Below are 15742 nucleotides of genomic sequence, written 5' to 3'. Positions count from 1 at the left end.
GTCTAATTTAAAATGATAATGCTTAATTCTAAGATTGATTAGACAATATAATGGTATTAATTTCAAATTATGGATAGATATAGATTTCATGTATGAACCTGTTTTTAATATCAAGACAAAAAAATGCATGTTAGAGCATATACACAAGATGATTTAACAATTATTAGATTTAATTAATATTTTAAGACATGTGTTCATGAAATAACCTAAATGACTAATGTTTTTAATATTTTTCTTTCTTTTTCAGAGTTTTATCTGTGATGAATTACCTTTTTTTTTGTTTGTTTTTTCTTCTCAATAAATTTATTTTCATACTATATCTTCTATTTACTTTTTTAAAATACATATTCTTAGAAACATATCTCTCACAGTAAGATTAGAAGAAATATATCCATCTAATATTCTGACAAGTAAACAAAATATTACTCCCATGACTGTTAAAGTCATCTATTTGACAAGCACATGCCTGATATCAAAAATACAAATTTTTGTTAATGTATTGAATGAAAAATATCAACACAGCTTATTCAGATAATGTTAAAGTCGAGTATCTTACAAAATTTAATTTGGAGTTAAATACATCTATCTATGCTTTTATTGTGTGATTTATAGATGTTAAAATCATAAAATGTTTATGACGAGGATATGTAGTCTAAATTATACAGAACAACTTTGTTCATTTCACTTTTAATAAATGAAAGTGTTTAACTTACATTAAAGTGACAGTGTAGATGAGTGTTAGATTTACATTCTAATATCTGTAATATTCCTTAGGTATCAAAAAACATTATTACACTAAATATAGGTTATTCAGCTTTAATTATTTTTTAGGTAATATGTTTGAAATTATCTGTAAATGAAAAGTAAGTTAATTTCATATTTATACCAAGCTAGTTATTGTATGCCATATTGATTCCTTTTCAGCTCTAGTGGAGTCATTTGAAGGGTCAGTTAACTATAGATATATCCAACGATAATTTCTAGCAATTATACTCCTTACCTGTTGGATAGATATCACATATCTATATGTATGTTCATTCCCCTTTAGTTTATTTCTACAATGTTAACTCCACATATTGCTAATGGTTTTGTCCTTAAAGGGACATTCCAAAAATATTTCATTTAGTGAATCAGAGATAATACAAATCTTTTAAAACAACATTTAAATGTACTTTTATTATCTAATTATATTCAGTCTTTAGATATCCTTTATTAAAGAAATAGCAATACACATGGGATAGACAATGACATAAGGCATCTATGTGCAACCACCAATCAGCACCAACAGAGCCTATCTAGATATGGTTTTCAGGCAAGAATATCAAGCGAAAAAAGCTAATGAGATAATCAAACTAAATATGTTGTTGTTTTAACATTGTATTATCCATCTAAATCAGTAAAGAACATATAGCCTAATGTCCCTTTAAGGTAAAGCTGTATAAATACAGCCATTAGAAGATATTTCATTCAGAGTGGGGCAAACAATACAGAAGGTAATACAAATTTGCTTTATTCTCATGTTATACTAAGTTTGAGAAAGGGAGATGCATAGGTTTATGATCAGCAAAGCATTACTGGGAAATATCTACTTAATTGTGGGTGGCCAACAATGCATATTTACAATGTTTAGACAGATGTATTTAGATCAAGTTCAAGATTGCATAGCTCATGAAAGGGACGGTAATTAAAAAGCGCTTCTTTCTGGATTCATAAATAAAATATAATTGTAAACATTAACATTTAATTCTATCATCGATTTTAATTAATTCTTTTGATATTATTTCATTTACAACCATATCTAGATATGCTCAGTAGCTGAAGATTGGTGGAAGCACAGAGATGCCTTGTGTAATTGGCTCAACCATGTGCATTTCAGTTTCTTCTGTTAAGGATATCTAAAGAATAATCTAAATTGATAGTTACATTTTAATTTATATAAATGTATTCTCTCTCCGGATCATTTTAAGAAAATATTTGGGTGTAATGTCCCTTTAAAAATAAAGACACCATTGCCCAATAACATATGTGAGCAGTTCAGACAAATACAAGCTTGAGGTTTATTTACTAATAATAAACAAACATGTATTTTAACATTAATAAACAGATTATCCAAGTTCCGGACATTATAACCAGAAATTACGCATTTCAGAAATCTAACGTGGGAAACGTATCTTGCAACACAAGATTTGCATCTTTAAAAATTAGATTCTAATGTCACGCAATAGCACACAATCGATGTGCATTATAAATACATTTAATAGAGCAATGTCAGTACTTCACAATAAGTCACAAAAATTATTTAATAAACAATAAATACATACAATGTTCAATTTGTATTAATAAAAATTATTTGTATTAAAGAACCTGATCGATATTAAACATCAAAATGTGTAAAACATTTACTAATGTGACTGGATTATATTTCACAAAATAAAAATGTAGAATTAATATATTAATATTTAATGGATCACGTATATTACATCTGCGTCACACATATCCGCATAACAGTCCCATGAGTTACAAATAGTGATGTCGCAAACTTAAAATTTTCCATTTGCGAACGGCGGACTCGAACTTCCGCAACTGTTTGCGAACGGGCGAACCGCCATTGACTTCAATAGGCAGGCGAATTTTAAAACCCACAGGGACTCTTTCTGGCCACAATAGTGATGGAAAAGTTGTTTCAAGAAGACTAACACCTGGACTGTGGCATGCCGGAGGGGGATCCATGGCAAAACTCCCACGGAAAATTACATAGTTGATGCCGAGTCTGTTTTTAAGCCATAAAGGGCATAAATCACCTAACGTTCCTAAATTGTTTGGAATAACGTGCTTTAAAACATCAGGTATGATGTTGTATCGATCAGGTAGTGTAAGGGTTATGCCCGCTTCACAGTGACAGACCAAACTCCCCGTTTAACGCACCGCAAACAACTGCAAACAGTCCATTTGCACAACCACGAGATAGATAGATTTGATAGATACATAGATACATAGATTAGATAGATAGATCAATAGATGCAATATACATTTGATAGATACGATAGATAGATTTGATAGATATATAATTTCCCAGACAGAGAATTACAAGACGTGCGGTCTGGGACCCATGGTATGGTTCCCAGAGGCAGTTGCGGCGCCAGGGGAGGTGTATATGGCATGGATTTTAGGAACCGGGAGATGGAAAAAGATGCTTGGTCGGTCCTCCTACTTCAAATTTGGGGCACTGCGCGTGCAATCTACTGTGGCACCAGATATGAGTGGTCTGTTAAGTAGTACTATTCTGATCAGTTTAATACCTGTTACTCCCCCTATCGGGGGAGGTGTATATAGCATGGATTTTAGGAACCGGGAGATGGAAAAAGATGCTTGGTCGGTCCTCCTACTTCAAATTTGGGGCACTGCGCGTGCAATCGTGGCCAGACTTTTAGCCGACGGCCATTTGGCCGACGGACATTTGGCCGAAACACAAGTGGCTGTCACAAAACAGTCCGGCCACGAGATAGATAGATTTGATAGATACATAGATTACATAGATCAATAGATGCAATATACATTTGATAGATACGATTGATAGTTAGATAGATTTGATAGATAAATAGATAGATTTGATAGATATATAATTTCCCAGACAGAGAATTACAAGACGTGCGGTCTGGGACCCATGGTAAGGTTCCCAGAGGCAGTTGCGGCGCCAGGGGAGGTGTATATGGCATGGATTTTAGGAACCGGGAGATGGAAAAAGATGCTTGGTCGGTCCTCCTACTTCAAATTTGGGGCACTGCGCGTGCAATCTACTGTGGCACCAGATATGAGTGGTGTGTTAAGTAGTACTATTCTGATCAGTTTAATACCTGTTACTCCCCCTATCGGGGGAGGTGTATATGGCATGGATTTTAGGAACCGGGAGATGGAAAAAGATGCTTGGTCGGTCCTCCTACTTCAAATTTGGGGCACTGCGCGTGCAATCGTGGCCGGACTTTTAGCCGACGGACATTTGGCCGAAACACAAGTGGCTGTCACAAAACAGTCCGGCCACGAGATAGACCACGAGATAGATAGATTTGATAGATAGATACATAGATCAAAAGATGCAATATACATTTGATAGATACGATTGATAGTTAGATAGATTTGATAGATAAATAGATAGATTTGATAAATATATAATTTCCCAGACAGAGAATTACAAGACGTGCGGTCTGGGACCCATGGTAAGGTTACTTCCTTTTGCACAATCGAGTACAGGTTGGGGATTGCCTTTTGTGCAAGAAATTTCGGCCGGGTACCTTCCACTGCGGTGTCCCCTATCAGGGGATGTGTATATGGCATGGATTTTAGGAACCGGGAGATGGAAAAAGATGCTTGGTCGGTCCTCCTACTTCAAATTTGGGGCACTGCGCATGCAATCGTGGCCGGACTTTTAGCCGACGGACATTTGGCCAACGGACATTTGGCCGAAACACAAGTGGCTGTCACAAAACCGTCTGGCCACGAGATAGATAGATTTGATAGATAGATACATAGATTACATAGATCAATAGATGCAATATACATTTGATAGATACGATTGATAGTTAGATAGATTTGATAGATAAATAGATAGATTTGATAGATATATAATTTCCCAGACAGAGAATTACAAGACGTGCGGTCTGGGACCCATGGTAAGGTTACTTCCTTTTGCACAATCAAGTACAGGTTGGGGATTGCCTTTTGTGCAAAGAAATTTCAGCCGGGTACCTTCCACTGCGTTGTCCCCTATCAGGGTATGTGTATTTGGCATGGATTTTAGGAACCGGGAGATGGAAAAAGATGCTTGGTCGGTCCTCCTACTTCAAATTTAGGGCACTGCGCGTACAATCTAATGTGCCACCAGATAGGAGTGGTGTGTTAAGTAGTACTATTCCTATCAATTTAATCCTGTTAAGTGTCTTTTTTTTTGTTTTGTTTTTGAAGCCACAGTGCAGCACCAGAGGCCAGAAAAATTTGGCATGTACACATGCCTGAAAAATTAGGTATTGTTGCAGCCGCTGCTGTAGCAGCGGCCAGAAAAATTGATGTTTGTTTCTCAGGCAGAAAGTGCCCTAAAACATTGCGGCTTGAACCCTAGTTGGTGGCGGATAAGTCACGCAAGTCATCCGGCATTTGAAGATAAAATACAGCAGCGTGTGTACCATTTTTAGCCCAAGGCAGCTCATGTCATCAGGCCTTTTTTATTCGAATGTATCGCCCAATGTCAGTCCCTTCGGGATCCATCCCTCATTCATCTTAATAAAGGTGAGGTAATCTAGACTTTTTTGACCTAGGCGACTTCTCTTCTCAGTGACAATACCTCCTGCTGCACTGAAGGTCCTTTCTGACAGGACACTTGAAGCGAGGCAAGCCAGAAGTTCTATTGCACACCCAGTAGTCAAGGGGTTCATCGCTCCTAAGAGTGTCGAGATCTGCAATTAAGGCGAGGTAGTCTGCTACCTGTCGGTCGAGTCTTTCTCTGAGGATGGACCCCGAAGGGCTGTGGCGATGCATAGGAGTTAAAAAGCTCTGCATGTCCTCCATCAACAACACGACTGTAAAGCGTCCTTGCCGGCATGGTCGTGGGAGTCGGAGGATTACTTTCAGCTCTTCCCCTGTTAGATTCACGTTGTGCTGTGACATCACCCTTATACGCTGTGTAAAGCTTACTTTTTAATTTATTTTGGAAATGCTGCATCCTTTCCGACTTGTTGTAATTCGGTAACATTTCTGGCACTTTATGCTTATACCGGGGGTCTAGTAGCGTGGACACCCAGTACAGGTCGTTCTCCTTCAGCTTTTTTATACGAAGGTCCCTCAACAGGCATGACAACATGAAAGACCCCATTTGCACAAGGTTGGATGCCGAGCTAGTCATGTCCCGTTCCTCGTCCTCAGTGATGTCACTGAAGGTATCTTCTTCCCCCCATCCACGTACAACACCACAGGTACCAGATAGGTGACAACATGCACCCTGGGATGCCTGTTGTGGTTGGTCTTCCTCCTCCTCCTCAAAGCCACATTCCTCCTCTGACTCCTCTTCCTCACAATCCTCTTCCAGCATTGCCGCAGGTCCAGCAAGCGATGCTGATAAGGCTGTTTCTGGTGGTGATGGTGACCACAATTCTTCCTCTTCATGCTCATCTACGGCTTGATCCAGCACTCTTCGCAGGGCACACTCCAGGAAGAAAGCAAATGGTATGATGTCGCTGATGGTGCCTTCAGTGCGACTGACTAGGTTTGTCACCTCCTCAAAAGGACGCATGAGCCTACAGGCATTGCGCATGAGCGCCCAGTAACGTGGCAAAAAAATTCCCAGCTCTGCAGAGGCAGTCCTAGCACCCCAGTCATACAAATATATTGTTGGAGCAGGCAGTCGAACATTAGGAGTGTTGAATTCCAACGTGTCGGGCTGTCGCAAATCAAGCACCTCACTGGCATGTTGTTTCGCCGCTGGATATCGGAAAAGTGCGCCATGGCCGTGTTGGAACGCCTCAAATGGCCACACACCTTCCTGGCCTGCTTCAGGACGTCCTGTAAGCCTGGGTACTTATGCACAAAGCGTTGTATGATCAGACTACACACATGTGCCATGCACGGCACATGTGTCAACTTGCCCAATTTCAATGCCACCACGAAATTACTTCCGTTGTCAGAAACCACTTTGCCGATCTCCAGTTGATGCGGAGTCAGCCACTGATCCACCTGTGCGTTCAGGGCGGACAGGAGTGCTGGTCCGGTGTGACTCTCTGCTTTCAGGCAAGTTAACCCCAAGACGGCGTGACACTGCCGTATCCGGGATGTGGAATAGTACTGGGGGGGGGGAGCTGCGGGGGTGCCGTTGATGTGGAGCAAGATGCAGCAGCAGAAGAGGACTCAGCCGAGGAGGTTATGGAAGAGGATGGAGTAGGAGGAGTAGAGGAGGTGGCAGCAGGCCTGCCTGCAAGTCGTGGCTGTGTCACCAACTCCTCCTCTGCAGAGCCACGCATTCCATGCTTGGCAGCCGTCAGCAGGTATACCCAATGTGCAGTGTAGGTGATATACCTGCCCTGACCATGCTTTGCAGACCAGATATCAGTGGTCATATGGACCCTTGCCCCAACACTGTGTGCCAGACATGCCATTACTTCCTTTCGCACAATCGAGTACAGGTTGGGGATTGCCTTTTGGGAAATGAAATTTCGGCCGGGTACCTTCCACTGCGGTGTCCCAATAGCTACAAATTTTTTGAACGCCTCAGACTCCACCAGCTTGTATGGTAAAAGCTGGCAGGCTAAGAGTTCAGACAAGCCAGCTGTCAGTCTCCAGGCAAGGGGGTGACTTTGTGACATTGGCTTCTTATGCTCAAACATGTCCTTGACAGACACCTGACTGTAGGCAGATGAGCAGGAACTCATGTGTTGATCCCATAGGCGTTTGTGATGTGCGATCATGTGCCTTCGCAAAGCAGTTGTACCTAGGTGTTTGTTGCACTTCCCACGACTCAGTTTCTTTTGGCACAGGTTGCAAATGGCATCGCTGTTGTCAGAGGCAGACACACAAAAAAAATGCCACACTGCTGAGCTCTGCAATGACGGCATTCTGGTGGTGGCAACAGCATGCGTTGATTGGCGTGCTGTCTGGCTGACCCCGGGTGCCGATGCATGCTGTCTGACTGTGCCACTAGCTCCTTGCGACGACCTCCCCCTGCTTCCAACTCATCTCCTCCTCTCTGTCTCCCCATCTGAACTTTCCCCCTGTTCTTCTTCTCTTCTAGCGGGCACCCACGTGACATCCACGGATGCATCGTCATCATTAACCGCTTCACTTGTATCTGACAAATCAACAAAGGAAGCAGCAGCGGGTACAACATCATCATCATCACACCGTACGTCCATGTCTGTAATGCTGCCTGACTGAGACATATCACTGTTATCTACATCTTCTGTCAATGATGGTTGCGCATCACTCATTTCTTCCAACTGATGTGTAAAAAACTCCTCTGACACATCAAGTGAAGCGGCTGTGGTGCTAGTGTTGGTGGTGGCGGCAGGCGGGCGAGTGGTGGTAACTTGAGAGGTGCCCGAAGAAAAGCTGGAGGAGGATGGTGCGTCAAGGTTCAGAGCGGAAGCTATAGAAGATTGGGTGTCCTGTGTTAAAAAGTCAACTATGTTCTCCTCAGAACTTTTCGAGTTCATGGGATGTGGCCTCTGAACACTGGGCATTATTCTACGGCCAAAAAGAATCACAGCACCACGACCACGACGGCACCTGCGGGGTGACCTGCCTCTGCCTGTCATTTTTTTTTAAATGTACACTTACACTACTATTAAACAAGATATGAGTGGTGGCACTGGGCAAGTGGGCACAGTATACGCTGTGAGCCTGACACAAAAAAGCAGACTGATGTTTCACAGTCCAAAAAGTTTTTATTTTTTTAAATGTACACTTACACTACTATTAAACAAGATATGAGTGGTGGCACTGGGCAAGTGGGCACAGTATACGCTGTGAGCCTGGCACACACGCTGGCAGGCAGGCAACTGCAATTAGATTACACTAGCAGACTGATGTTTCACAGTCAAAAAAGTTGTTTTTTTTACAAAATTTACACTACTGTTACAACAGATATGAGTGGTGGCACTATTTGGCAAGTGGGCCTGGCACACACGCTGGCAGGCAGGCAACTACAATTAGATTACACTAGCAGACTGATGTTTCACAGTCAAAAAAGTTTTTTTTTTTTAATTTACACTACTGTTACAACAGATATGAGTGGTGGCACTAGTTGGCAAGTGGCTCTGGCACACATGCTGGCAGGCAGCCAACTACAATTAAATTACACTAGCAGACTGATGTTTCACAGTCAAATTTTTTTTTTTACAAAAAATGTACACTACTGTTACAACAGATATGAGTGGTGGCACTTAGCAAGTGGGCCTGGCACACACGCTGGCAGGCAGGCAACTGCAATTAGATTACACTAGCAGACTGATGTTTCACAGTCAAAAAAGTTTTTTTTTACAAAATTTACACTACTGTTACAACAGATATGAGTGGTGGCACTAGTTGGCAAGTGGGCCTGGCACACATGCTGGCAGGCAGGCAACTGCTATTAGATTACACTAGCAGACTGATGTTTCACAGTCAAAAAAGTTTTTTTAACAAAATTTACACTGCTGTTACAACAGATATGAGTGGTGGCAGTAGTTGGCAAGTGGGCCGGGCACACACGCTGGCAGGCAGGCAACTACAATTAGAGTGTACTAGCAGACTGATGTTTCACAGTCAAAAAAGTTTTTTTTTTTTACATTTACACTACTGTTACAACAGATATGAGTGGTGGCACTAGTTGGCAAGTGGGCCTGCCACACGCTGGCAGGCAGGCAACTACAATTAGATTACACTAGCAGACTGATGTTTCACAGTCAAAAAAGTTTTTTTTTAAAAAATTTACACTACTGTTACAACAGATATGAGTGATGGCACTTAGCAAGTGGGCCTGGCACACACGCTGGCAGGCAGGCAACTGCAATTAGATTACACTAGCAGACTGATGTTTCATAGTAAAAAAAAGTTTTTTTTTACAAAATTTACACTACTGTTACAACAGATATGAGTGGTGGCACTAGTTGGCAAGTGGGCTTGGCACACACGCTGGCAGGCAGGCAACTGCTATTAGATAACACTAGTAGTCTGATGTTTCACAGTCAAAAAAGTTTTTTTTAAAAAAATGTACACTACTGTTACAACAGATATGAGTGTAGGCACTGGTTGGCAAGTGGGCCTGGCACACACGCTGGCAGGCAGGCAACTAGAATTAGATTACACTAGCAGACTGAAGTTTCACAGTCAAAAAAGTTTTTTTTTTAAATTTACACTACTGTTACAACAGATATAAGTGGTGGCACTAGTTGGCAAGAGGGCCTGGCACACACACTGGCAGGCAGGCAACTACAATTAGATTACACTAGCAGACAGATGTTTCACAGTCAAAAAAGTTTTTTTTTTTTTTAAATTTACACTACTGTTACAACAGATATGAGTGGTGGCACTTAGCAAGTGGGCCTGGCACACACGCTGGCAGACAGGCAACTGCAATTAGATTACACTAGCAGACTGATGTTTCACAGTCAAAAAAGTTTTTTTTTAAAAAATTTACACTATTTTTACAACAGATATGAGTGGTGGCACTTAACAAGTGGGCCTGGCACACACACTGGCAGGCAGGCATTTGCAATTAGATTACACTAGCAGACTGATGTTTCAGTCAAAATATTTTTTTTAAAAAAAATTTTTACACTACTGTTACAACAGATATGAGTGGTGGCACTAGTTGGCAAGTGGGCCTGGCACACGTGCTGGCAGGCAGGCAACTGCTATTAGATTACACTAGCAGACTGATGTTTCACAGTCAAAAAAGTTTTTATTTTTAAATTTACACTACTGTTACAACAGATTTGAGTAAAAGCACTAGTTGGCAAGTGAGCCTGGCACACACGCTGGCAGGCAGGCAACTGCAATTAGATTACACTAGCAGACTGATGTTTCACAGTCAAAAAAGTTTTTTTTTACAAAATTTACACTACTGTTACAACAGATATGAGTGGTGGCACTAGTTGGCAAGTGGGGCCTGGCACACACGCTGGCAGGCAGGCAACTGCAATTAGATTACACTAGCAGACTGATGTTTCACAGTCAAAAAAGTTTTTTTTTACAAAATTTACACTACTGTTACAACAGATATGAGTGGTGGCACTAGTTGGCAAGTGGGCCTGGCACACACGCTGGCAGGCAGGCAACTACAATTAGATTACACTAGCAGACTGATGTTTCACAGTCAAAAAGTTTTTGTTTTTTTAAATTTACACTACTGTTACAACAGATATGAGTGAAGGCACTTAGCAAGTGGGCCTGGCACACACGCTGGCAGGCAGGCAACTGCAATTAGATTACACTAGCAGACTGATGTTTCATAGTCAAAAAAGTTTTTTTTTACAAAATTTACACTACTGTTACAACAGATATGAGTGGTGGCACTAGTTGGCAAGTGGGCTTGGCACACACGCTGGCAGGCAGGCAACTGCTATTAGATTACACTAGTAGTCTGATGTTTCACAGTCAAAAAAGTTTTTTTTTTTTAAATTTACACTACTGTAAAGTTTTTTTTTTTTAAATTTACACTACTGTAAAGTTTTTTTTTAAAAAAAAATTACACTACTGTTACAACAGATCTGAGTGGTGGAACTAGTTGCAAGTGGGCCTGGCACACACGCTGGCAGGCAGGCAACTGCAATTAGATTACACTAGCAGACTGATGTTTCACTATCAAAAAAGATTTGTTTTTTTTAAAATTACACTACTGTTACAACAGATATGAGTGGTGGCACTAGTTGGCAAGTGGGCCTGGCACACACGCTGGCAGGCAGGCAGGCAACTGCTATTAGATTACACTAGCAGACTGATGTTTCACAGTCAAAATTTTTTTTTTTTACAAAATTTACACTACGGTTACAACAGATATGAGTGGTGGCACTAGTTGGCAAGTGGGCCTGGCACACACGCTGGCAGGCAGGCAACTGCTATTAGATTACACTAGCAGACTGATGTTTCACAGTCAAAAAAGTTTTTTAAAAAAATTTACACTACTGTTACAACAGATATGAGTGGTGGCATTTAGCAAGTGGGCCTGGCACACACGCTGGCAGGCAGGCAACTGCAATTAGATTACACTAGCAGACTGATGTTTCAAAGTCAAAAAAGTTTAAAAAAAAAAATTTACTCTACTGTTACAACAGATATGAGTGGTGGCACTAGTTTGCAAGTGGGCCTGGCACACACGCTGGCAGGCAGGCAACTGCAATTAGATTACACTAGCAGACTGATGTTTCACAGTCAAAATTTTTTTTTTTTACAAAATTTACACTACGGTTACAACAGATATGAGTGGAGGCACTAGTTGGCAAGTGGGCCTGGCACACACGCTGGCAGGCAGGCAACTGCTATTAGATTACACTAGCAGACTGATGTTTCACAGTCAAAAAAGTTTTTAAAAAAAATTTACACTACTGTTACAACAGATATGAGTGGTGGCACTAGTTGGCAAGTGGGCCTGGCACACACGCTGGCAGGCAGGCAACTACAATTAGGTTACACTAGCAGACTGATGTTTCACAGTCAAAAAAGTTTTTTTATTTTAAATTTACACTACTGTTACAACAGATATGAGTGGTGGCACTTAGCAAGTGGGCCTGGCACACACGCTGGCAGGCAGGCAGGCAACTAAAATAAGATTACACTAGCAGACTGATGTTTCACAGTCAAAAAAGTTTTTTTTTTTACAAAATTTACACTACTGTTACAACAGATATGAGTGGTGGCACTTAGCAAGTGGGCCTGGCACACACGCTGGCAGGCAGGCAGGCAACTGAAATTGGATTACACTAGCAGACTGATGTTTCACAGTCAAAAAAGTTTTTTTTTACAAAATTTACACTACTGTTACAACAGATATGAGTGGTGGCACTAGTTGGCAAGTGGGCCTGGCACACACGCTGGCAGGCAGGCAGGCAACTGCAATTAGATTACACTAGCAGACTGATGTTTCACAGTCAAAAAAGTTTTTTTTTACAAAATTTACACTACTGTTACAACAGATATGAGTGGTGGCTCTAGTTGGCAAGTGGGCCTGGCACACATGCTGGCAGGCAGGCAACTGCAATTAGATTACACTAGCAGACTGATGTTTCACAGTCAAAAAAGTTTTTTTTAAAAAAAATTTACACTACTGTTACAACAGATCTGAGTGGTGGAACTAGTTGCAAGTGGGCCTGGCACACACGCTGGCAGGCAGGCAACTGCAATTCGATTACACTAGCAGACTGATGTTTCACAGTCAAAAAAGTTTTTTTTTTTTAAATTTACACTACTGTTACAACAGATCTGAGTGGTGGAACTAGTTGCAAGTCGGCCTGGCACACACGCTGGCAGGCAGGCAACTGCAATTCGATTACACTAGCAGACTGATGTTTCACAGTCAAAAAAGTTTTTTTTTAAAAAATTTACACTACTGTTACAACAGATATGAGTGGTGGCACTAGTTGGCAAGTGGGCCTGGCACACACGCTGGCAGGCAGGCAGGCAACTGCTATTAGATTACACTAGCAGACTGATGTTTCACAGTCAAAATTTTTTTTTTACAAAATTTACACTACGGTTACAACAGATATGAGTGGAGGCACTAGTTGGCAAGTGGGCCTGGCACACACGCTGGCAGGCAGGCAACTGCTATTAGATTACACTAGCAGACTGCTGTTTCACAGTCAAAAAAGTTTTAAAAAAATTTTTACACTACTGTTACAACAGATATGAGTGGTGGCACTAGTTGGCAAGTGGGCCTGGCACACACGCTGGCAGGCAGGCAACTACAATTAGGTTACACTAGCAGACTGATGTTTCACAGTCAAAAAAGTTTTTATTTTAAATTTACACTACTGTTACAACAGATATGAGTGGTGGCATTTAGCAAGTGGGCCTGGCACACACGCTGGCAGGCAGGCAACTAAAATAAGATTACACTAGCAGACTGATGTTTCACAGTCAAAAAAGTTTTTTTTTTTTAAATTTACACTACTGTTACAACAGATATGAGTGTTGGCACTTAGCAAGTGGGCCTGGCACACACGCTGGCAGGCAGGCAACTGAAATTAGATTACACTAGCAGACTGATGTTTCACAGTCAAAAAAGTTTTTTTTTACAAAATTTACACTACTGTTACAACAGATATGAGTGGTGGCTCTAGTTGGCAAGTGGGCCTGGCACACATGCTGGCAGGCAGGCAACTGCAATTAGATTACACTAGCAGACTGATGTTTCACAGTCAAAAAAGTTTTTTAAAAAAAATTTACACTACTGTTACAACAGATCTGAGTGGTGGAACTAGTTGCAAGTGGGCCTGGCACACACGCTGGCAGGCAGGCAACTGCAATTAGATTACACTAGCAGACTGATGTTTCACAGTCAAAAAAGTTTTTATTTTTAAATTTACACTACTGTTACAACAGATTTGAGTAAAAGCACTAGTTGGCAAGTGAGCCTGGCACACACGCTGGCAGGCAGGCAACTGCAATTAGATTACACTAGCAGACTGATGTTTCACAGTCAAAAAAGTTTTTTTTTACAAAATTTACACTACTGTTACAACAGATATGAGTGGTGGCACTAGTTGGCAAGTGGGGCCTGGCACACACGCTGGCAGGCAGGCAACTGCAATTAGATTACACTAGCAGACTGATGTTTCACAGTCAAAAAAGTTTTTTTTTACAAAATTTACACTACTGTTACAACAGATATGAGTGGTGGCACTAGTTGGCAAGTGGGCCTGCCACACACGCTGGCAGGCAGGCAACTACAATTAGATTACACTAGCAGACTGATGTTTCACAGTCAAAAAGTTTTTGTTTTTTTAAATTTACACTACTGTTACAACAGATATGAGTGAAGGCACTTAGCAAGTGGGCCTGGCACACACGCTGGCAGGCAGGCAACTGCAATTAGATTACACTAGCAGACTGATGTTTCATAGTCAAAAAAGTTTTTTTTTACAAAATTTACACTACTGTTACAACAGATATGAGTGGTGGCACTAGTTGGCAAGTGGGCTTGGCACACACGCTGGCAGGCAGGCAACTGCTATTAGATTACACTAGTAGTCTGATGTTTCACAGTCAAAAAAGTTTTTTTTTTTTAAATTTACACTACTGTAAAGTTTTTTTTTTTTAAATTTACACTACTGTAAAGTTTTTTTTTAAAAAAAAATTACACTACTGTTACAACAGATCTGAGTGGTGGAACTAGTTGCAAGTGGGCCTGGCACACACGCTGGCAGGCAGGCAACTGCAATTAGATTACACTAGCAGACTGATGTTTCACTATCAAAAAAGATTTGTTTTTTTTAAAATTACACTACTGTTACAACAGATATGAGTGGTGGCACTAGTTGGCAAGTGGGCCTGGCACACACGCTGGCAGGCAGGCAGGCAACTGCTATTAGATTACACTAGCAGACTGATGTTTCACAGTCAAAATTTTTTTTTTTTACAAAATTTACACTACGGTTACAACAGATATGAGTGGTGGCACTAGTTGGCAAGTGGGCCTGGCACACACGCTGGCAGGCAGGCAACTGCTATTAGATTACACTAGCAGACTGATGTTTCACAGTCAAAAAAGTTTTTTAAAAAAATTTACACTACTGTTACAACAGATATGAGTGGTGGCATTTAGCAAGTGGGCCTGGCACACACGCTGGCAGGCAGGCAACTGCAATTAGATTACACTAGCAGACTGATGTTTCAAAGTCAAAAAAGTTTAAAAAAAAAAATTTACTCTACTGTTACAACAGATATGAGTGGTGGCACTAGTTTGCAAGTGGGCCTGGCACACACGCTGGCAGGCAGGCAACTGCAATTAGATTACACTAGCAGACTGATGTTTCACAGTCAAAAATTTTTTTTTTTACAAAATTTACACTACGGTTACAACAGATATGAGTGGAGGCACTAGTTGGCAAGTGGGCCTGGCACACACGCTGGCAGGCAGGCAACTGCTATTAGATTACACTAGCAGACTGATGTTTCACAGTCAAAAAAGTTTTTAAAAAAAATTTACACTACTGTTACAACAGATATGAGTGGTGGCACTAGTTGGCAAGTGGGCCTGGCACACACGCTGGCAGGCAGGCAACTA

General features: G+C 41.2%; 1 protein-coding gene across 1 annotated transcript in view; it reads right to left on the bottom strand.

Annotated features, from left to right (window-relative positions):
* The window catches only part of LOC128663525 (potassium channel subfamily T member 2-like), a 772127-nt gene that overhangs the window by 194901 nt on the left and 561484 nt on the right, over nucleotides 1-15742 (bottom strand). The window lies entirely within an intron of this gene.

The sequence above is a fragment of the Bombina bombina genome, chromosome 6 (genome assembly GCF_027579735.1).
Source record: "Bombina bombina isolate aBomBom1 chromosome 6, aBomBom1.pri, whole genome shotgun sequence".
NCBI lineage: Eukaryota > Metazoa > Chordata > Amphibia > Anura > Bombinatoridae > Bombina > Bombina bombina.
Note: the sequence above shows the minus strand (reverse complement) of the source record. Positions and strands in the feature narration are given on the sequence as shown.